Raw genomic sequence first — 21,755 nt, 5'->3', positions numbered from 1 at the left:
TAAAGGCTTCCCAATCTTCATCCTCTGAGAATTTTTATAATGCACCAACGTTAGTCATTTTTGCGTGAAAGTTCATAATCTCGTCGCCAGTTGTTATGTCTTTAATACTCTTATGACTGACTCCACGAGGTCTAGTATTGTACTTGAGCTGTTGTGACCTTAGTCTCATTTATTGTAACTCCAGAGTGAGGCACAAGCATGGTGGGCAGCCTTTCATACTGGGTCCTGCAACCTATGCAGGTGACCCTCGGGTCTCCCACCGCAGTGCCCTCTGGTGGCACACCTTATGTGACTTTACAGTTAGTATACATGGTCTACATACATGACAGGGACTATGGTTAAATTCTATGTCTGACTGGCAGAATCCTCACGGAATTTAAGAGCCGATCCCTTTAATGGCTAGAATATCAAAGGAAAGATGTATTCTTAGTAACTGTAAACTTCTTTTACCTCAAATTTCCTGCTAACTCAGGTCTCACAACACTCAAAATGCTCTTGGGCGAGGAATTCGGTATCGACCCGGCGATATTTTTGAAATGTTGAAAAAGTATCGCCGCGCACTAATGATTCTGAGCTTCCGGTAAATTGCCTGTTGGCGCTCCAAGAAAGGACTGGATTTCTTTTCTTGGAAAGAAAATGCACCAACGTTAGTCATTTTTGCGTGAAAGTTCATAATCTCATCGCCAGTTGTTATGTCTTTAATACTCTTATGAATGACTCCACAAGGTCTAGTATTGTACTTGAGCTGTTGTGACCTTAGTCCCATTTCTTGTAACTCCAAAGTAAGGCACAAGCATGGTGGGCAGCAGAGCTTACACCTTACCCAAGATGTTCCAGTACAGTTGCAACTGAAATTCATTATCGTCCCTGTCGTGCTCCTCTCCTTCTCTCATGCCACTTCCACCCCACACCAGAAACTTTTCTCACTTTCCAGCTCCTGATACTGGCTCTATTCCTGGCCCCCTGCCCTCTCCTTAACGTGAGTCTTGTGTCTTTATGCTTCCAGATAATCATCAAGCAAATGACCAGCCTGTCCCTGAGCCTCCCACTAAGAGTGAGGCGGGAGAAAAGGAGGAGGAGCAAAGCACCGCATAGTCGATGTGGATTCTCGACCATGGTTTGGATGGTCACGACCACAGACTTAGCGGAGATTCCACTGGTGCATTGCTTAATTGCATGCAACTGTTGCACTGATGCACACATGACTCCAAATCAGAGTCAATGCCAAGCCACCAAACGTGAGACCTGGCAATGGCCTTCATCATCATAATACTGGGATGGTTACTGGGTAAATCCCTTACAAATCTCTTCCTGCCTTTCTTGGGCATAAAAACACGATTACCCCATAGCAAACAATCAGATTGAATGGATAGTTCGTCTTTACGACGATTGTAAGGTTTGGTCTCATCACACACTTCCCTGGGAATGGCCGACCAATCACCACTAAGGACACAATGTTTTACAACCGATAAGATCGGATCCTGGCTGCCCTGGTCCTAACTTGTTGAGCAGTGACAGGCGACCCCTCACTCTCAAAGACATCCATGACCAACAGTAGGTCTGCGGGCTGTGGCGTTTCCACCTCCAGTGTGGGCAACGGTAAATGGCTTAATGCATCAGCACAATTCTCGGTGCCAGGTCTATGGCAAATGACAGAATCATAGGCAGATAATGTCAATGCCCACCTCTGGATGCGGGATGATGCATTGGTAGTGATACCTCTATGTTCTGAAAACAAAGGGTTTCAAGCTCGAAACAAAGCCCAAACAGATACTGGTGCATTTTTTTAACCCCATATATGCAGGCTAAAGCTTCTTTCTCTACCATGCTGTAGGCTCTTTCCGCTTTAGACATGCTTCTCGACATGTACGCAACAGGTTGTAGTTTGCCCGACTCATTGGATTGGTGGAGTACACAACCAACCTCATATGATGAAGTGTCACAGGCCAATACTAAACATTTGCATGGTCATAATGTACCAGCAATTTGTTGGAACAAAGCAGATTTCTAGCCTTCTCGAAGGCCTTGTCTTGAGATACATCCCAAACCCAGTTGTTGCCTTTTCTGAGCAGCATGTGCAGTGGCTCTAATAATGTGCTCAATTTAGGTAAGAAATTGCAGAAGTAGTTGAGAAGACCAAGGAATGAACGCAGCTCTATCACATTCTGGGGTCTGGGTGCATTTTTGATGGCCTCTGTTTTCGAGTCCATAGGCCTGATGCCGTCTGCAGCAATCTTCCTTCCCAGGAATTCAACTTCCAGTGCCATAAAGATGCACTTTGAATGTTTCAGCCTGAGCCCCACTTTGTCCAGACGACGTAGAACCTCTTCCAGGTTGTGCAGATGTTCGACAGTGTCATGACCCGTGACCAGAATGTCATCTTGGAACACCATGGTTTTAGGGACGGACTTCAGTAAACTCTCCATGTTTCTATGAAGTATGGCTGCAGCCAAGCGAATTCTGAAAGGACACCCGTTGTAAATGAACAGCCCTTTATGCGTATTGATGCGCATAAGTTTCTTCGATGATTCGACAAGCTCCTGTGTCATATAGGCCAACGTCAGATCCAATTTGGTGAATGACTTTCCCCCAGCTAGCATTGCAAACAGGTCATCAGCCTTTGGTAATGGGTACTGAGCCTGTTTCGAAACTCGGTTAATCGTAACCTTGTAGTCTCCACAAATCCTGACAGTACCATCACTCTTCAGCACAGGAAAAATGGGACTAGCCCATTCGTTAAGTTCGACCCCTTCACGTTGGAGTCTGTCCAGTTCGATTTCGACCTTCTCCCTCATCATGTACGGGACCGCCCGGGCTTTGTGATGGACGGGTCTTGCATTCGAGTCCAGGTCGATCTGCACCTTGGCTCCCGTGAAGTTGCCGATGCCCGGTTCAAACAGCGAGGGAAATTTGCTCAGCACTTGAGCACATGAAGCGTCATCCACTGATGACAAAGCTTTGATATCATTCCAGTTCCACTTTATTTTTTCGAGCCAACTCCTGCCGAACAGCGTTGGACCATTCACTGGAACGATCCACAGCGATAGATCATGAACCGCCCGATCGTATGACACTTTGACTGCTGCACTGCCAATCACTGGTATGAGCACTTTGGTGTAGGTACATAATTTTGCATTTACTGGACTCACGGTCTTGGTGTCCCACAGCTTTTCGAACGTCCTCTCGCTCATAATTGACTAACTTACACCCGTGTCTAATTCCATAGATACTGGCACGCCATTCAATTTTACTTCAATCATTATCGGTTGGCTCTTTGTCAGGAACGAATGTACACTATACACTTCCTCCTTGAGTATCTCAGGTTGCATTGCCGGATCCGCTCCGGATCGGTCATCATCATCCATATGATGTGTCGTAGCACAAAAGGTGCCCCATTTTCGCACAGCCTCTACAAATATACTGCCTGAAATGGCACTGATGAGGCCGATGTTTGCCCCCACAACACCAACAGGGTGAAATCGGATTAGTGCCCAATGGCGGACTTCGAGCAGCTACAGGTTTCGCAAACACAGTCGGTTAGGCCCTGCCAGATGCAGCTCTGCCAACCGTTGACAAAATCTGGTGCACAGTACTTGCCGTGGAGTTCCGACTCTGCGAGGAGATCTGCTTTGTACTATCGATCGCGATGGCCCTGCTCAGATCCAGCGTCTCCACAGCCAGCAGCTTCCGCAGGATCACCTCGTGGTTATGCCTATTACAACGATGTCGCGCAGCATGTCTTCCAACCTTACACGGCCCAGCAAGACGTCTTCGGTCGGCACCAAATTCCGCCACGTGCTGGCCCTCAGAACAAACATGTTTGTAAAAGCATCGAGATAATGATGCCTTCTTTAGGTTTGAGATGGTCCCGAATCACACAATTGCTCATAGGTCTTCTCTGTTGGACATGCAGGTGAGAGCAGATTCTTTATGAGGCCATAAATTTTTGGACCACAAACCATGAGGAAAACCATCCTGCGCCTAACTACGTCAGTGTCTTCATCCATCTTGTTGGCCACGAAGTATTGGTCGAGGCGATCTGTAAAATCCTCCCAGTCTTCTCCCTGCAGGAATTGCTCCAGGATTCCAATGGTGCTCATTTTTTTTTGTGCGTGAAAGTCCGTATTGTGCCTCGCCGCCAAATGTTGCGTGTGCAATAACTCAATCGCCTTAGTACCGTGAACTCAATCAGGTGCGATCTGACTCTACTTTATTAGCTCTCAAAGTGAGGCTTAAACATGGAGGCTTTCTTTATATACAAGGACTGCACGTGTGTATTTGTGGCCCAATGACCTCCGACGGTAGCTCCCCCTGGTGGCAGGTAAACCCAGGCATACATACATTACAGTCTCATTTTAGCTTTGCGCTGTGATATGGAATGAGAAATTAATGGGATGACAGGGACGTGCTGAGCAACCGGAATGTGGCCTTGAATTCATTGGCACTGAAATCTGATGAGGCAGTCACGGACCAACCTTCCACAAAGCCGATTGAGTGGCTGCCTCCTCAATTGCTGCTGTTCATGCTCCTATACCTCTTATTCCTCCTTGTCCACATCCTCTGCAGTTAGGGCTAGCGTTAGGGTTATGGTTCGGGTTAGTCCTCTCCCTCTTCCTCCTCCTGAGTTTGTGCAGCTATGCCTGGTGGCAATGGCTGTGTCCTCATGATCGCCAAGTTGTGCAGCATGCAGCAGATGACAACGAAAAGGGACACCCGTTCAACCAAATACTGGAGGGCTCCTCCTGAGCTGTCAAGGCAGCAGAACTATTGCTTGAACCGTTGCGGCAGCATGGCTGTCATTATTTGAATGTTAGGCATGAGTGTTGAGGTTGTGGAGGAGAGTCATGAGCCGGGTGCAGGGCAGATAGCCCTTGTCTCCAAGCAGCAAACCACAGGATGAAGGCATCATGGCTGCTGCCAGGATAGCGGGCATTGATGGTGAGGGTTCGCTGTGTGTGGTCCCACACGAATTGCACAGTGAGTGGTAGCCTTTGCAGTTAAGGAATACCTCAGGATTGTTATGCAATGCCCGTAAAGCGACATGGGTGCAGTCAATGGCACCTTGCACCATGGGGAAGCCGCTATCCTGTCAAAGCCACATGCACACGCATACTGCTTCTTTCTGGTGATGGGGAAGGAAATGTAGTCCCATCTCATTTTGTAGAGAGCCTTTGTGACCTTGTGGATGCAGCAATGCATGGCGAACTGCGATATGTTACATATGTCTCCTGTTGCTCACTGGAAGGATCCGCTGGTGTAGAAATTGAGGGTGACGGTGACCTTGACTGCCACGGAAAGCGCTGTCCTCACCCTGATCTGAGGCTCAAGGTCTGGTTGTAGGAGGTGATGGAGCTCTGTGACCACGTCCTTGCTGAAGCGGAGCCTACTAAGACACTGTTCCTCAGTGAAATAGATGTAGGAGAAGTGCTCCCGAAATAACCTGGGAGGGTAAGGCCTCGTGTTGAGAACCCTTTTGACCCTCCTCCTTCTGGCCACATTTTGCAATCATTCTCTCCGTCTCTGTTGCTTCTAATGTTGATGCTGGAGGGTGAGGTCAAGTGTCAGTACAGCCCCCATTAACGTATGGAGATGTAACACTTTTAAATATCACCTGAATGATAGTAAATCATTTTAATGAGGCAGAAGACTCTTGAAACTGAAAAATGCTTAAATTGCTAAAAACAACTGTTTGCCTAACTCAACCTGAAAAGGCAGCATTCTTTGCCGGCCTCAAATAAACCAGGTGTTGATGCTTTTAAATTCCACTCCTCCAGTGGCCATACTGCTTCCTCTTCCTGCTGTTGTTGACGGCAGGCACTTGGGCAAGGGGGCAAGAGTGAATTTCTGATCCAGGGCAGTAATGGGGCGCTGCGCACCTGATGACATCATGATCAACGGGACGCTAGAGACCAAAGTGTTAACACCTGCGCAAAACCAGAAGGGATGCCCGCCGTCGTCGCTGAATTTGCTGCGCCCAGTCGGTAACCGCTTAGCGCCGGGGCTAACGGGAGGTGCAAAGCAGCCACATTTCTCCCCCCTTGTTTTTACATTGTAACTTCATTTTATGTGGGAAACTTGCAAAACCAGGAAATTGGGTTGCAAGTCAATGTGACATCATAAAAATGGCAAAATTGGAATACCTTCACCCGCTTCAGGACTGTGTTGAATGTGGAGCTCTCAGGATATGTGTGGGCAGCCCGAAAGAAGAGGAGTCCTGGTGTTGCGTTCTTCACCCAGATATCCAGTATCCAGTATACCTGCCTCCTGCTTAAATATTTATGAGGTGCCATCACCAGAAAAATCCTAGCTAATCTTGGGAGTTTAATTTAGTCTGATAATGCACTGGTTAATGTGCACACATTTTTTGTGTACTATTTTAACACAGTCATTAGTCAAGCTAATTTAAGCAGGTTAACAACTGCATTGTAAGTACAGCACAAAGAAATTTAACACAATTGTGTTAAATAATATGAGACCAGCAGAAAGTATACCATAAGGGCTGGAAATTTTGGTGGGCCTGTTCCATTGGTGGAAGAGTGGCAGAAACCCCATTCACCTACACGATCGGCTGCCAACCCTTTTGCTGCCTGCCAAGGTGGTTCGATGGTTTCTACCCTAATCTGGGCTTGTAAGGTGCAGTGGGTTACAGTTGTTGTGCATTAGATGTCTCTAGGTCCTTCCATGCTGAAGATATCTAGTCATGAATGGTGGTGAACCATTAAACAACTAACAGGAGGAACAGGCTCCATGAATATCCCCATCCTCAATGATGGCAGAACCCAGCACATGAGCGCAAAAGACAAGGCTGAAATGTTTGCAACCACCTTCAGACAGAAGTGCCGAGTGGATGATCCATCTTGGCCTCCTCCTGAGGTCTCCACCATCACAGAAGTCAGTCTTCAGCCAATTCAATTCACTCCACGTGATATCAAGAAACGGCTGCACACACTAGATACAACAAAGGCTATGGGCCCACACAACATCCCGGCTGTCGTGCTGAAGACTTGTGCTCAATAACTGGCCATGCCTCTAGCCAAGCTGTTCCAGTACAGCTACAACACTGGCATCTATCTAACAATGTGGAAAACTGCCCAAGTATGTCCTAATCCACAAAAAGCAGGACAAATCCAATCCATCCAATTATCACCCCATCAATCTACTCTCAATCATCAGCAAACTGATGGAAGGTGTCGTCAAGCTGCACTTACAACTATCCTGCTCACCAATGCTCAGTTTTGGTTCTGCCAGGACCACTCGGCTCCAGACCTCATTACAGCCTTGGTCCAAACATGGACAAAAGAGCTGAATTTCAGAGGTGAGGTGAGAGGAACTGCCCATGACATCAAGGCAGCATTTGATCAAGTGGCATTAAGGAGCCCTAGTAAAACTGAAGTCAATGGTAATCGGGGAGGGGAGGGGGGTAACTCTCCATTGGCCGAATCATACCTAGCACAAAGGAAGATGGTTGTGGTTGTTGTAGGTCAATCATCACGGCCCCAAAACATTGCTGCAGGAGTTCCTCAGGGCAATGTCCTAGGCCCGACCATCTTCAGCTGCTTCATCAATGACCTTCCCTTCATTCTTCATTATAAGGTCAGAAGTGGGGATGTTCGCTGCTTACTGCACAGTGTTCAGTGCCATTTGCAAATCCTCAGATAATGAAGCAGTCCATGCCTGCATGCAGCAAGACCTGGACGACATTCAGACTTGGACTGATAAGAGGCAAGTAACATTCACACCACACAAGTGCCAAGCAATGACTATCTCCAACAAGCGAGAACCTAATCATCGCCCCTTGACATTCAAAGGCATTACCATTGCCGAATGCCCCGCCATCAACATCCTGGGGGTCACCATTGACCAGAAACTTAACTGGATCAGCCACATAAATACTGTGGCAACAAGAGCAGATCAGAGGCTGGGTATTCTGTGGTGAGTGTCTCACCTATGACTTCCCAAAGCCTTTCCACCATCTACAAGGCACAAGCCAGGAGTGTGATGGAATACTCTCCAATTGCCTGGATGAGTGCAGCTCCAACAACACTATAGAAACTCGATACCATCCAGAACAAAGCAGCCCACTTAATTGCCACCCTATCCGTTACCTTAAACATTCACTCCCTCCACCACTGGCGCACCATGGCTGCAGTGTGTACCATCTACAAGATGCACTGCAGCAACTCTCCAAAGTTTCTTTGGCAGCACCTCCCTAACTGCAACCTCTACCACCTAGAGGGAATAAGGGGTTATGGGGAGCGGGCAGCCAAGTGGACCTGAGTCCATGATCGGATCAGCCATGATCATATTAAATGGTGGAGCAGGCTCGAGGGACAAACAGCCGCCTGTTCCTATTTCTTATGTTCTTATGTAGAAGGACAAGGGCAGCAGATTCATGGGAACACCATCGCCTGCAAGTTCCCCTCCAAGTTGGGTCAAAATCCTGGAACTCCCTCCGTAACAGCCCCATAGGAGTACATTCATCACACTGACTGCAGCGGTTTAAGAATGTGGCTTACCACTACCTTCTCAAGGGCAATTAGGGATGGGCAATAAATGCTGGCCTTGCCAATGATGCCCACATTCCAGGAATGAATAAATTAAAAAATTAAATAAAGACACTGCTGCAGCAGTATTCGGCGCCAAAATGAGCTATTTTATTTCAAGACATAAGGTAAACGATTCACTCTGGGATCGATTATCTTAGTTAGATGAGACTTGAAATCTTTCAAAAGGCCTCCAAGGGACTCACACCCCAAAGTACCACTGAAGTCTTTTAAGGGTCAATGAGGTAGAAAATTGGCCAAATTTGGAGGCCTGAGCTGAGCCTTACGTTCGTCCTCATGCCTCATTAACATTTATGCACAAGCTGCCGCCATCTGTTGTGCCTCCACAGCCATCTCATGCATTGCAGATGCCGAATGTCGGGTTGGTTCCACAGGAAGATTTAAAAATAAATAACATTTAAAAAAACATAACTTTTGTTGGTGATCATAGGACTGCTAAAGAATTCTGCGTGGGTTAGGCCTGGCATCTTCTCTGCTCATTGTAAACACATTTTATAGATATGTTCTTCAACAGGCATTAGGCCCTTAATTAATATATTCAAAAATCAATGTTGCACCAGTTTTATGCTGACAAAATGGGCACAATGCATACTAATTTCTACCCCAAGGAGTGGAATTCCTCGGGTATACCCGACATGCTCCCTTGATGTCGGGGGGTGTGGGGGGTGCGGTGGTTTATGGAAACTGAGCTGGCAGAATAATTTTTAAGGAATCCCCAAGGTACGAAACCTCCTATTTTATAAGTTTGTAAAAATGCATTTAATGATGATTCGATTATCAAACTTTAATGTTCCAGAGCAATATGTGTTCAGACAAATACGTGAGCGTTGTATTGATTATCAGGGAGGAAACAATAAATACATTACAAGAAACACCTACATGCAATACGAATGTAATAAACATTAGTTACCGTAGAGTTTCATCTATGTGCAAGGCGGGCCTCTAATCAATTGTGATTATCTTGTCCAATTGGGTTCAGATGAAACAAAATAGTGAACATTTCAGTACTGCTTTCAATTCGGAGCCCACAAAATCCTGTCACATGAAAGATAAGTCTATTATATCCAAACCATTGCCTGACAAGTTAGGAGAGCTATATAGGAACTTCCCGGCTCATCCAACGTGGAGCAGAACTTTCCTGCCCCACCTTACTTTTATTTTTCCAAAGCTAGTTTGAAGGAGCATCAGTTTTGTTGTAACACTCATAACAGACTGTTACACTGTCACACAACATGAGCTGAAGTATCAGTTTGTATTTCTATCGCTTACCATTTCTTTATGGCTCAGTCTGAAATAAATATAATTTAATTTAGTAAAAAAATGACACTTGGTATAATATTTATGTCCTTTTCTATGTTTTACTCATTTCAATTCTCCTCTAATTCCCCGCAACATGTACGAGGTAGAAATTATTGACAGTGAAAGGTTCTTGACTTGGTTGGCTGTTGCTGAAGCACTGGCTTGCACCGAATGTGCAGGAATTAGACAGGTGAATTTGAATGAAATTAGGGCATAATGAAGCCAGCCATGACCTTTCGGTTTTCCAATACTATTCCTGCAAAGTGTCAATTTAAAATAGATGTCAAAGGCCAACAAGATCATTACCTGTCAGGAGGAGAACCCTTAAAGATAAACTGCTATTTTTTTATTCTGCCATTCCATTGCAGAAGTATACAGGTTGTTTTCAATGGTCGCGCAAGGATTTCACTTAAGAGGACAAAGAAGAAAATAAGTCATCATCATCACAGGCAGTCCCTTGGAATCGAGGAAGACTTGCTTCCACTTTGAAAGTGAGTTCTCAGGTGGCTGTACAGTCCAATGCAGGAATTGCAGTCTCTGTAACAGGTGGGGCAGACAGTGGTTGAAGGAAAGGGTGGGTGGGGAGCTTGGTTTGCCATACGCTCTTTCTGCTGTCTGCGCTTGGTTTCTGTATGCTCTCGGCAATGAGACTCGAGGTGCTCAGCACCCTCCCGGATACACTTCCTCAACTTAGAATGGGCTTGGGCCAGGGATTCCCAGGTGCTGGTAGGGATGTTACACTTTATCAAGGAGGCTTTGAGGGTGTCCTTGAAGCGTTTCCTCTGCCCTGCTGGGGCTCGCTTGCCATGTAGGAGTTCTGTTTGAGCACTTGCTTAGGGAGTCTCGTGTCGGGCATGCAGACGATGTGGCCCGCCCAAAGGAGCTGGTTGAGTGTGGTCAGTGCTTCGATGCTGGGGATGTTGGCCTGAGTGAGACACTGACGTTGGTGCGTCTATCCTCCCAGTGGATGTGCAAGATCTTGCGGAGGCAATGCTGGTGGTAGTTCTCCAGCGCTTTGAGGTGTCTGCTGTATATGGTCCATGTCTCTGAGCCATATAGGATGGCAGGTATCACTACAGCCCCTAGACCATAAGCTCGGTGCCAGATTTGAGGTCCTGGTCTTCAAACACTCTCTTCCTCAGGCGACCGAAAGCTGCACTGGCAAACTGGAGGCGGTGTTGGACCTCGTCATCGATGTCTGCCCTTGCTGATAGTAGACTCCCAAGGTATGGAAAATGGTTCATGTTGTCCAAGGCCGAGTCGTGGATTTTGATGACCGAGGAGCAGTGCTGTTTGGCGGGGTCAGGTTGGTGGAGGACCTTTGTCTTATGGATGTTTATCCTAAGACTCATGCTTTCGTACGCTCGGTGAAGGTGTTGACGATGGTTTGGAGTTAGGCCTCTGAGTGTGCGCAGACGATGACAGAAGTTGGGACGACCTTGCATCTAGCCTGGATGTGGCAAAGGTTGAACAGGTTCCCATTGGTTCTATAGTTTAGCTCCACTCCAGCGGGGAGTTTGTTGATAGTGAGATGGAGCATTGCAGTGAGGAAGATCGAGAAGAGAGTTGGTGCGATTATGCAGCCCTGCTTGACCCCAGTCCGGACATGGATTGGATCTGTGGTCAGGATCATGGCTTGCATGTCGTCGTGGAGCAAGCGGAGGATGGTGACAAACTTTTGCGAGCATCCGAAACGGAGAAGGACGCTCCATAGTACCTCGCGGTTAACAGTGCCAAAGACTTTTGTGAGGTCAAAGAAGACCATGTACAAGGGTTGGTGCTGTTCACTGCATTTCTCTTATAGTTGTTGCGTGGTGAAGATCATGTCTGTTGTACCCCTTAGTGGATGTAATCCGCTTTGTGACTCTGGGAAGAGCTCCTCAGCCACAGGGAGAAGACGATTGAGGAGGATTCTTGCGATGACTTTCCCAGTGGCCAACAGCAGGGAGATTCCTCTGTAGTTGCCGCAGTCGGACTTGTCGCCTTTTTTGAAGATGGTCACGATTACGGCATCTCTGAGATCTCCTGGCATGGTCTCTTCCTTCCAGATAAGAGAGATGTCATGCATTTGTGCAAAAAGTGCTTCTCCGCCATACTTTAGTGCCTCAGTGGGGATTCCACCTGCTCCTGATGCTTTATTCTTCTTGAGCTGAAGGTTGGCCTTTTCTATCTTGTGCAGGGCTGGGGTTTTGCTGATATGGTGGCGGGTAGCATGCTGCGGGATGGAGTCGAGGACACTCGTGTCAATGGCAGAGTCTCGGTTAAGGAGATCTTCGAAGTGCTCCTTCCAGCGGGCCCTGACTGCCTCGGTGTCCTTAATGAGTGCCTCTCTGTTCTTGGCCAGCAGTAGGGTGGGGCCTTGGATGCTTGGGCTGTAGGTGGCCTTGATTTCACTGAAGAATCCTCACATGTCATGGTTGTCGGCTAGCTGCTGAATCTCCTGTGCTTTCTTCACCCACCATCTATTCTTTATGTCGCGGGTTTTTTGTTGGACCTCAGCCTTCAGTTGCCTGAAGAGCTGCTTTGCTGCTCCCGAGTTGGGTTGCTGCTTTAACTTCAGAAATGCCTTGCACTTGCGACTTATTAGCTCCTGGATCTCCTGGTCATTCTCATCAAACCAGGCTTGGTGTTTCCTGGTTGAGTGACCGAGCGTCTCTTTGCAGGCGCTGGTTATGGAGGCCTTGAGGGCAGATCAGGTGCTGTGGGCACTCTGCAACTCGGGGTCATCGAGGGTCGCCAGGTTGGTAGTGAGGTGCTGGCTGTATAGGGCTTACTCAACTGGGTCTTTGAGTGCCCTGGCGTTGATTTTTCTGCGGCATTGTTTCTGTTGCTGTCGCTATACTGGGGCTATATTGATGTTAATGACGGAATGGATTAGGCAGTGGTCCGTCCATCAGTCTTCGGCTCCTGTCACGGCGTGGGTGATGCGCACATCCTTGCAGTCCCTCGAACGGACGATGACGTAGTGCTTGGAGCGAGGGTGTTGCCACCATGCCTTGTACTTGTCCCTCTGACGGAACAAGGTGTTGGTAATGACAAGGTCATGACAAAAAAGTGCCATGCCAAGGAGATCAGCAACTGTATCGCAGATATAGTTACTTGGTAACGACAGAGGAGACTGCATGTGCATGCTCTGGTTCAGCAAGGAGGCAGTTACCATCTGTCGCATAGAGGCCTGAAAACAAACTTCATTGCCAGTAGCAGTCAAGGTCACCATGCCCTCAACTTTTAGGCTCTGGCTCATTCCGGGCAAACACAGGGATCTTTTACAATATCAGTCAATTTAATGTATCATACAGGTGACTGCCACATTGTTCAGCAAGACCAATACTTTCATATTATTTTTCACTGAACAGCAAAAGCAGCATGACAGGGCTGCCAAATGTCACTACATTGCGAGATTTTACCAAATTCAAGGATCATTAATAGCTTCCACGTGGCCACCAAAGCCTTGAGGAACAATGTCAAGGTTTATATGGACCACAGGGAGTTTTATTTGACAGGTACATCTTCATTGGCATCTCTCTGGTTTTAAAAGAAGGCTGGGATAAAAAATCGACCATAATGTAAAACGGGCTGTTGATTAGCACTATTGGTAAAGATCAATGTCTGCAAACCCATGTTTCCTGTGCAAGAACTTTTGTAGTTCCTTTGGAGGTTGTGCCAAATAATCTGTAACAGCTGTTGGTTAATGTGAAAGAGCCCACTACTTATTTCTCTGCAGTGCTGATGGCTGGATTGTTAGAACGGCAGGTCATCATGGACCATATGGAACTCCAGCACATCTGTACTGGCAGAGACACAGCATCAGTCATAATATCTCTTGTGACTGTTGTTAATTAAATAGAATTACAAAGAATATACAGCACAGAAACAGGCCATTCGACCCAACCAGTCCATGTTGGTGTTTATGGCCCCACTCGAGTCTCCTCCAATCGTTCCTCATCTAACTCTGTCAGCATAACCTTCCATTCCCTTCTCCCTCACATGCTAATCTAACGACCTCTTAAATGCATCTATATTATTCACCTCAACCACTCTGTGTGCCAGCGAGTTCCACATTCTCACCGCTATCTGGGTAAAGAAGTTTCTTCTGAATTCCACATTTGATTTCTTGGTGACTATCTTTTATTGATTACCTCTAGTTTTGCTCTTCCCTACAAGTGGAAACACTCACTGTATCTACTCTATCAAAACCTTTCATAATTTTAAAGACCTCTAATAGGTCACCCCTCAGCCTTCTCTTTTCAAGAGAAAAGAGATCCAGCCTGTTCATCCATTCCTGATAGGTATAATCTCATATTCCTGGTATCATCCTTGTAAATCTTGTTTGCACCTTCTCCAGTGTCTGTATATCGTTCTTATAAGATTGCAAGCGGAACTGTATACTGTTAAAGAGACATTAGGCTCCAATATGGAACACTCTGTCTTACTCCAGTTTCCTGATGATTGGAAATCACATTGATAAAACCATTAGTTGGGGTTTCAAGATACCATTGGGTGCTGCCATTAGGTCTAGGAACATAGGAACTGGAGTAGGCCATTCAGTCCCTTGAGCCTATTCTGCCATTCAATCAGATCATGGCTGATCTGTGACCTAATTCCAAATATCGGTCTTTGGCCCATATCCGTTAATAGCTTTGGTTAACAAAAAGCCATCAATCTCAGATTTTAAATTAACAATTGATCTAGCATCAATTGCCATTTGCGGAAGAGAGTTCCAAACTTCTACTACCCATTGTGTGTAGAAGTGTTTCCTAATTTCACTCCTGAAAGGTCTACTCTAATTTTTAGACTATGTTCCCTCATCCTTGATGCACCAACCAATGGAAATAGTTCAACTCTATCTACCTTATCTGTTCCCTGTAACATCTTGAAAACTTTGATCAGATCATCCCTTAACTTTGTATATTCTAGGGAATATAACCCTAATTTGTGAAATGTCTGGCATTGTTTGGAATCACAAAACTCAGTTGACATGGTGAAGCAACTCCCAGTAGCTGGGGCATGGCTGAGGTTGGCATCGATGCAGAAGCTTTCTTTTAGGAAGGAAACAGATCTGCATCACCACATTCAAATCATTCTACATTTGGCAGTAAGTGTGTAAGACTAGATTGCCCCTGCAACTGTGCACATGAAATAGCCAGTAGTTGGACCACCTTGTGACCCAGTTGAAGGAGGTAGAGAGCGAGCTCACTCCTAAGAAGCTCTCAATGACACATAACCACCTCTCTGACATCTATCATGGGGAGAACACCGACAAGGAGTGGTAGGATAGGATCTAGAGCACACATGACATAGAGTGGCACCAAAATGAAGCACCAGAATACTACATACTACTGTTACATATATGGACTTGTATTTACTCTGTACAGCCAGCAGAGGGCTCATCCTCTAGAATCCCAAGGGATCCCATAATCCCTTGGAGCACAGGTATTTAAGGAGGCTTCACAGGTTGGAGAGGCACTCTGGAGACCTGCAATAAAAGACTAAGGCCACACTTTACTTCGAGCTCACAGTGTTCAATCTGACTCTTTCTCCATACACAACAACTGGTGACGAGATACAGATAGCGAACCCAAAGATGCAGACAACAGTGGGCATCCTGGAGAAATTTTCGGAGGGAGATGATTGGGAAACTTTTGTGGAGCGACTCGACCAATACTTTGTGGCCAACGAGCTAGATGGGGAAGAGAGCGCTGCAAAATGAAGGGCGATCCTCCACACTGTCTGTGGGGCACCAATGTATGGCCTCATGAAGAATCTGCTCACTCCAGCGAAACCCACGGAGAACTCATAAGATGATTTGTGCACACTGGTGTAGAAGGGCAAAATTTGTGGGAAACCTCCCCAATGTTTGAACTCATTGGAAAGGAAATTTAATTTGGAACTATCTACCAGAAAGTTTGAAATCCTAAATATTCATGGAAGAAACTATGAACTTTAATCGAATTTGCGATTTTACAAAGCAGATTGAACCTGTGTGGGCAGGGCTAAGGAACTATCCCTCAAAGAAGCCAGTTTGATTATTGAAACTGCCTGGGGGATTGAGACGAAAGTAAATTGTCTGGAAAATGGATGCCCAAAAACCCTTCTCCAAAAGAGATATTAACATTGCAACAATTAACTCAGAGATGGCCAGCCATCAACCTGAACCTGGAAAGCCATTTTCAGCCTATGATAAAAACAAAAGGGCCACTCCAGCCTGAATACAAAAACCAAGCACAAAGGCCATTGCGATTACCAAGCTAATATTTCCATCAAGAAACAGATTTCGAAGATCAGCCCACCCGAGCCATATTAACTTTTAACGAGCCTGCCAAAATATGACAAAGAAATGTCGAGCCCGCCAAAACTAAACAAAGAATCATGGTCTGATTTGGCGAGAAGATTAGGACAGCTCCTAGAGTATAACTGGCCCATGTTTTAACAAAGGGTATTGCTATGCTTTGATTTGCTGCTGCCTATGCTACTGCCTCGAGAGATACTGCTTGTGCTAGTGCTAGTGGCATACTATGCCTATGCCATCAAGAAGGGGGAGAAACTAACACGACAGTTGTAAACTAATTTCTCCAGCCTCGATGTCCTGAAATCGAAAAGGAAGGATCACCATCGTGGCCGCAACCGACCACAGCCAACGTGGTACCACTAAAAACCACCGCGATCGACCAACCTCGAAACAAAACTCCACAAGGAAGAAACCAAAGAATCGAAAGTTTCCACTCTACAACCTAGGCCTGACTACCAACAGGTGAAAACATTACCTAAAAGGACTTTGAAACCTATTTCTAATGAAAGAAAATGGGTACTTATCCCACAAATCCAAAACGCGCCCTACCGCATCAGCGGACTCAACCCAACTGTAGATTGCGCAATAAGAAGTCCTCTCCGTGTTCGGGGTACGGCAAGCAGAACCTACATAATCCAACAAACCCCAAAACCGTGAACTACTGCTAACTGACCAGAAAGGATTGGTAAGCATAATTCCTGTCTGCACTGGAGTCTAACCTAGCCAGTATTAGGTATTTGGGAGATGGGAGGTGTAATTTTCACTGCAACCCCTTTGAATGTGTGATGTACTGTTCTTTATTAGTGTAATTATAAGTGTGACATTGTATTTTCTTATCCTTAATAAAATCAAAGTTCTTTTGCACCAAACCAGTTGTCTCTTGCACTTTATCACGTCCCCTCATATAAATCCAGAGTCTAGAACCCAAGGGAGTGGGAGCGATTCTAACCACTCAAGTAGGTCAGAGGTAAACCTGACCCCCCCGGACCACCCCTCACAAAATGGTGACCACGGCAGGACTCTGGTAAGGGGTGTGATGCAGAGAGTGCTGGCTTGGGAAAAAGAACCAAGATGGAAGAGAGGATTTCCTCCTATGTGTATAAGAAGGTCAATGTCACTAAAGAATGGGCGCTTGGTCTATTGCGCTGAGCATCCAGTTGATGCTGCAACCCAGTGGACAGCAAGCAAGGACCATAAAGTATCAGTAGAAAAGGCAATTTGGTTGGTCTGTCTACAGCGACAGGTCCAACTCCTGGACAACACCATTGAGTCACTACAGGCAGAATTATGGGAATGCACAGAGACATCACATGAAAGGGCTATGGCAGAAAAAAGGTTATGGGGAGAACTCCATAAGCTAAAACAGGGAAAGACCCAGCTAATGGAAAGGTTTAAAAACAGTCAGAACTATTTTCAATGTCAGGTTACCGAGGCTAAAAATAATGAAAAAATATTGCGAGAGGAAAACACTCGCCTCACCCTTCAAGTAAAAGAGCTGGAGGAGAAATTAAGAGACGTGCAGGCAGCATATAAAGTAGTTAGCTCCAACGGGTTTGAGTCAGGAGACCACGGTCCCTGCCAGCAACAAATCAAAAGTTTAAATCTTGCTCTGTCCAAGGCAAAAGGTATGGTATGCCTAATAAACCTGGGTACAGCCCAGGTAAACCTGGAAGAGAAGAGGGAAACTGTTCAACCACCACCTGTGGTGCCGGTGACTAGACCGGTTCAGCAGCAGGAGGGGCGAACGAGTTGTGAGATGGACAGGGATAGCGGACCACCACCACCTGTGGCGCTGAGTTTCAGCTCGGCTTGGCAGCAGGAGGGAGAGATAGGCAAGCCAGAACCAGGGCCAATTTGCCCAGTCCGGCAACAGAAGTTTGGCCCGCCCACCAATGCCAGGGGTCAAGGGCCCTGGAAAGTCAGTTTGTGGTCCCCCACACTCCCCACCAGCTTAGGGCTATGATAAGCCACCTGGGAAAGCTAACTCCAAAGGGAGACCCCTCGGTTCACTTTATGGAAGTGGAACAGGCAGGGGATATTAATGGGTGCAATGATGCTGAGATAGCAAAGATGTTCCTCCTATCCCTGGACGGCAAGCTGTACCAATCCCTCTTTACCGAGAGCAAAAGGGGACAGAGAACATTTGCCGCCGTCCATTAAGACATTTTAGAAGCCATGGGCTGTAATGACGGGAGTCCCTTCTCCAGAGTAGAGAAAACAGTGCAGCTCACAGGGGAAACCCCACAGGCCTTCACAGACAGAGAGGTACCAGAGCGCCTGTGCAGGGGAGCTCGACCAAAATCACTTAAGCTGGGACGAGAGAGCCCACTGGCTCCGAAGCCTGGTAGCAAACAGCATACCACCGAATAAGAACCAAGGCTGAGGCCTGGTTTGACCCGAGAGATCCCCACGCCACCGAACAGGGAATGGTCAAGCAACTGACCCTAGCCTACCGGAACGGCCGGGGGACGGAAGAGCACCCACCCAGGGGAAGGGTCCACGAGGTCAGGCCTAGTCAGGATAAGAGGGAATGGCACCACGAGGGGGGCAACCCCTCCAATACAAAACGTAGCTGCTTCGGGTGTGGAAAGAGTGGGCCCTGGAGAAAGGATTGTAGGAATCCATGGAAGAGCAGCGCAGGGAAGAGTTCTCCAGCCCCTGCCCAAAAGACCGAGACCGAGAAGCCAGTCCCTTCCCACACGTTCGATACCTTCCTAACTGTGCTCCATACAATGCTAGACGGCCCTGGAAGGGTAGCCACCACCACCGGTACCGAAACCCCATCTGCCCCCTTCCAACCAAAACCGTGACTAGGACAGGCCACCTGTGTTCCTTCGAGTATGATGCGTGGGGGAGACCGACCATTCAGATTGAGGTGGAAAAGGTGAAAGGGACTTACGAGCTGGATACCGGTGCCTCAAGCACCCTTGTCTATGCAGCTAACCCCGCCGTCTCACCTCTGTCCAACAGGGTTCCCTACAGCTTGGTGGGTTTCACAGGCACAGAGCAGACTGGCTCATTCTCCGTTCTGCTCTCCATTTGTTTACTCCACACTCCACACTGAGTGGACTTGTGTCCTGATGAAGTGGGAACAAGAAGGGAGAGGGATCCTGGGGGATGACTTCATCGTAGGTCACGGGATCCGAATGGATTTAAGAAACCACTGTCTTTGGGGGTCAGTCTAGACGGGACAGAAGAGTGAGGTGATGGTTATCCCAGAAAAACAGGGTAAAGAGTGTACACCATGAAACCAAAGGAGGGTTACGACCTCAAATCACTGGTACCAAGGGTATGTGAGGGCAAAACTTGCAGCTTTTGCTACTCACAAACATGACTGTGGGAGAATAAACGGGGTCGAGGTTAGCATAGATGGGATCCCATGACCCAACCACAGAAACAGCATAACTTACCCAGGGAGGAGGCGGCAGACATGGAAATAGCCTTGGATTCTTTGGTTAAACAGGGGGTATTGAGACCACCCCTTACACTGGTCCGAGAGCATTTGAACCCGAAGGAAAGCATTCTGATGGCGAGGTACCGGTTCTACACCTACAAAAGGTCTGAAGGCCATAAAGTGGCAAGTTATGTCACCGAGCTAAGACACCTTGCAGAACATTGCAAATTTGAAGGACATTTGGAGCACATGCTCAGAGACTTTTTCGTACTTGGCATTGGCCATGAAACCATACTTTGCAAATTTTTGACTGTAGAGACCCCAATCTTCAGTAAGGCCATAGCAATAGCCCAGGCGTTCATTGCCACCAGTGACAATATGAAGCAAATCTCTCAGCACAGAAGTACTGCTACAAGTACTGTGAACAAAGTGATGTTGTTTTCGAATCGTTATGTACAGGGCAGGTCACACATACCTGCAGCTACACGTCCGCAGATGTCTCAGAGTCCACCATCAAGGGTGATGAATGCAAGGCCACTAGCACCTTGTTGGCGCTGCGGGGGTGATCATCGTTTCCATTCATGCCGATTCAAAGAGCACATTTGCAAGGGTTGTGGAACAATGGGACACCTCCAACGAGTGTGCAGGCGAGCTGCTAAGCCTGTTAAACCTGCAAACCACAATGTTGCAGAGGGGGACAGATCCACGGAGGATCATGATGAACCAGAGCCTCGGATCGAGGAGCAGAGGTATATGGGGTGCACACATTCACCACGAATTATCCCCCAATAATGCTGAATGTTGAACTAAATGGACTCCCGGTGTCAATGGAGCTGGACATGGGCGTGAGCCAGTCCATCATGGGCAAAATGACTTTCGAAAGGTTGTGGTGCAACAAGGCCTCAAGGCCAGTTTTAACTCCAGTTCGCAAGAAACTTACACAAAAGAACTGATTCCTGTAATCAGCAGTGCTACCGTAAAGGTCTCCTACGATGGAGCGGTGCACAAGCTATCACTCTGGGTGGTACCGGGCGATGGTCCCACGCCGCTCGGCAGGAGCTGGCTGGGAAAGATATGCTGGAACTGGGACAACATCCGAGCGCTATCGCCCGCTGATGACGCTTCATGTGCCCAGGTCTTAAACAAATTTCCTTCGCTGTTCGGGAAATTCCAAGGAGCATAAGTACACATCCACCTAATTACGGGGGCACGACCCATCCATCACAAGGCGAGAACAGTACCGTACATGATGAGGGTAGAGATCGAGCTAGACCGGCTGCAAAGAAAGGGCATCATTTCACCGATCGAGTTCAGCGAATGGGCCAGTCCTATTGTCCCAGTCTTCAAGGGAGACGGCACCGTCAGAATCTGTGGCAATTACAAAGTAACTATCAATCATTTCTCGCTGCAGGACCAATACCCACTACCAAAGGCCGACGACCTCTTTGCAAAGCTGACGGGAGGAAAGACGTTCATGAAGCTGAATCTGATTTCAGCCTACATGACGCAGGAACTGGAGGAATCATCGAAGGCCCTCACCTGCATCAACACGCACAAAGGTTTTTTTGTTTATAACAGATGCCCGTTTGGAATCCGATCAGTGGTGGCGATATTCCAGAGAAACATGAAAAGTTTATTGAAGTCGGTCCCGCACACTATGGTCTTCCAGGACGACATCTTGGACACAGGTCAGAACACAATCGAGCACCTGCAGAACCTGGAGGAGGTTCTTAGTCAACTCAACCGTGTGGGGCTCAGGTTAAAATGCTCGAAGTGCGTTTTCCTGGCACCTGATGTGGAGCTTTTGGGAAGGAGGATTGCGGCGGACGGCATCAGGCCCACCAATGTGAAGACAGAGGCAATCGAGAATGCACCAAGGCCACAGAATGTGACGGAGCTGTGGTCATTTCTGGGACTCTTGAACTACTTTGGTAACTTCTTACCGGGTCTCAGCACACTGCTAGAACCACTATATGTCTTACTACGAAAAGGAGACGAATGGGTTTGGGGAAAAATCCAAGAAAATGCCTTTGTAAAAGCGAGAAAATTGTTATGCTCAAACAAATTGCTTGTGTTATATGATCCATGGAAGCGTTTGGTACTAGCATGTGATGCATCGTCATATGGCGTCGGGTGTGTATTGCAACAAGCTAATGATTTTGGGAGACTGCAATTGGTTGCTTATGCATCCAGGACTCTGTCGAAGGCT

The sequence above is a fragment of the Pristiophorus japonicus genome, chromosome 5, assembly GCF_044704955.1.
Source record: "Pristiophorus japonicus isolate sPriJap1 chromosome 5, sPriJap1.hap1, whole genome shotgun sequence".
NCBI classification, from domain to species: domain Eukaryota; kingdom Metazoa; phylum Chordata; class Chondrichthyes; family Pristiophoridae; genus Pristiophorus; species Pristiophorus japonicus.
The sequence above is the reverse complement of the archived record's forward strand: the minus strand, read 5'-3'. Positions refer to the sequence as shown.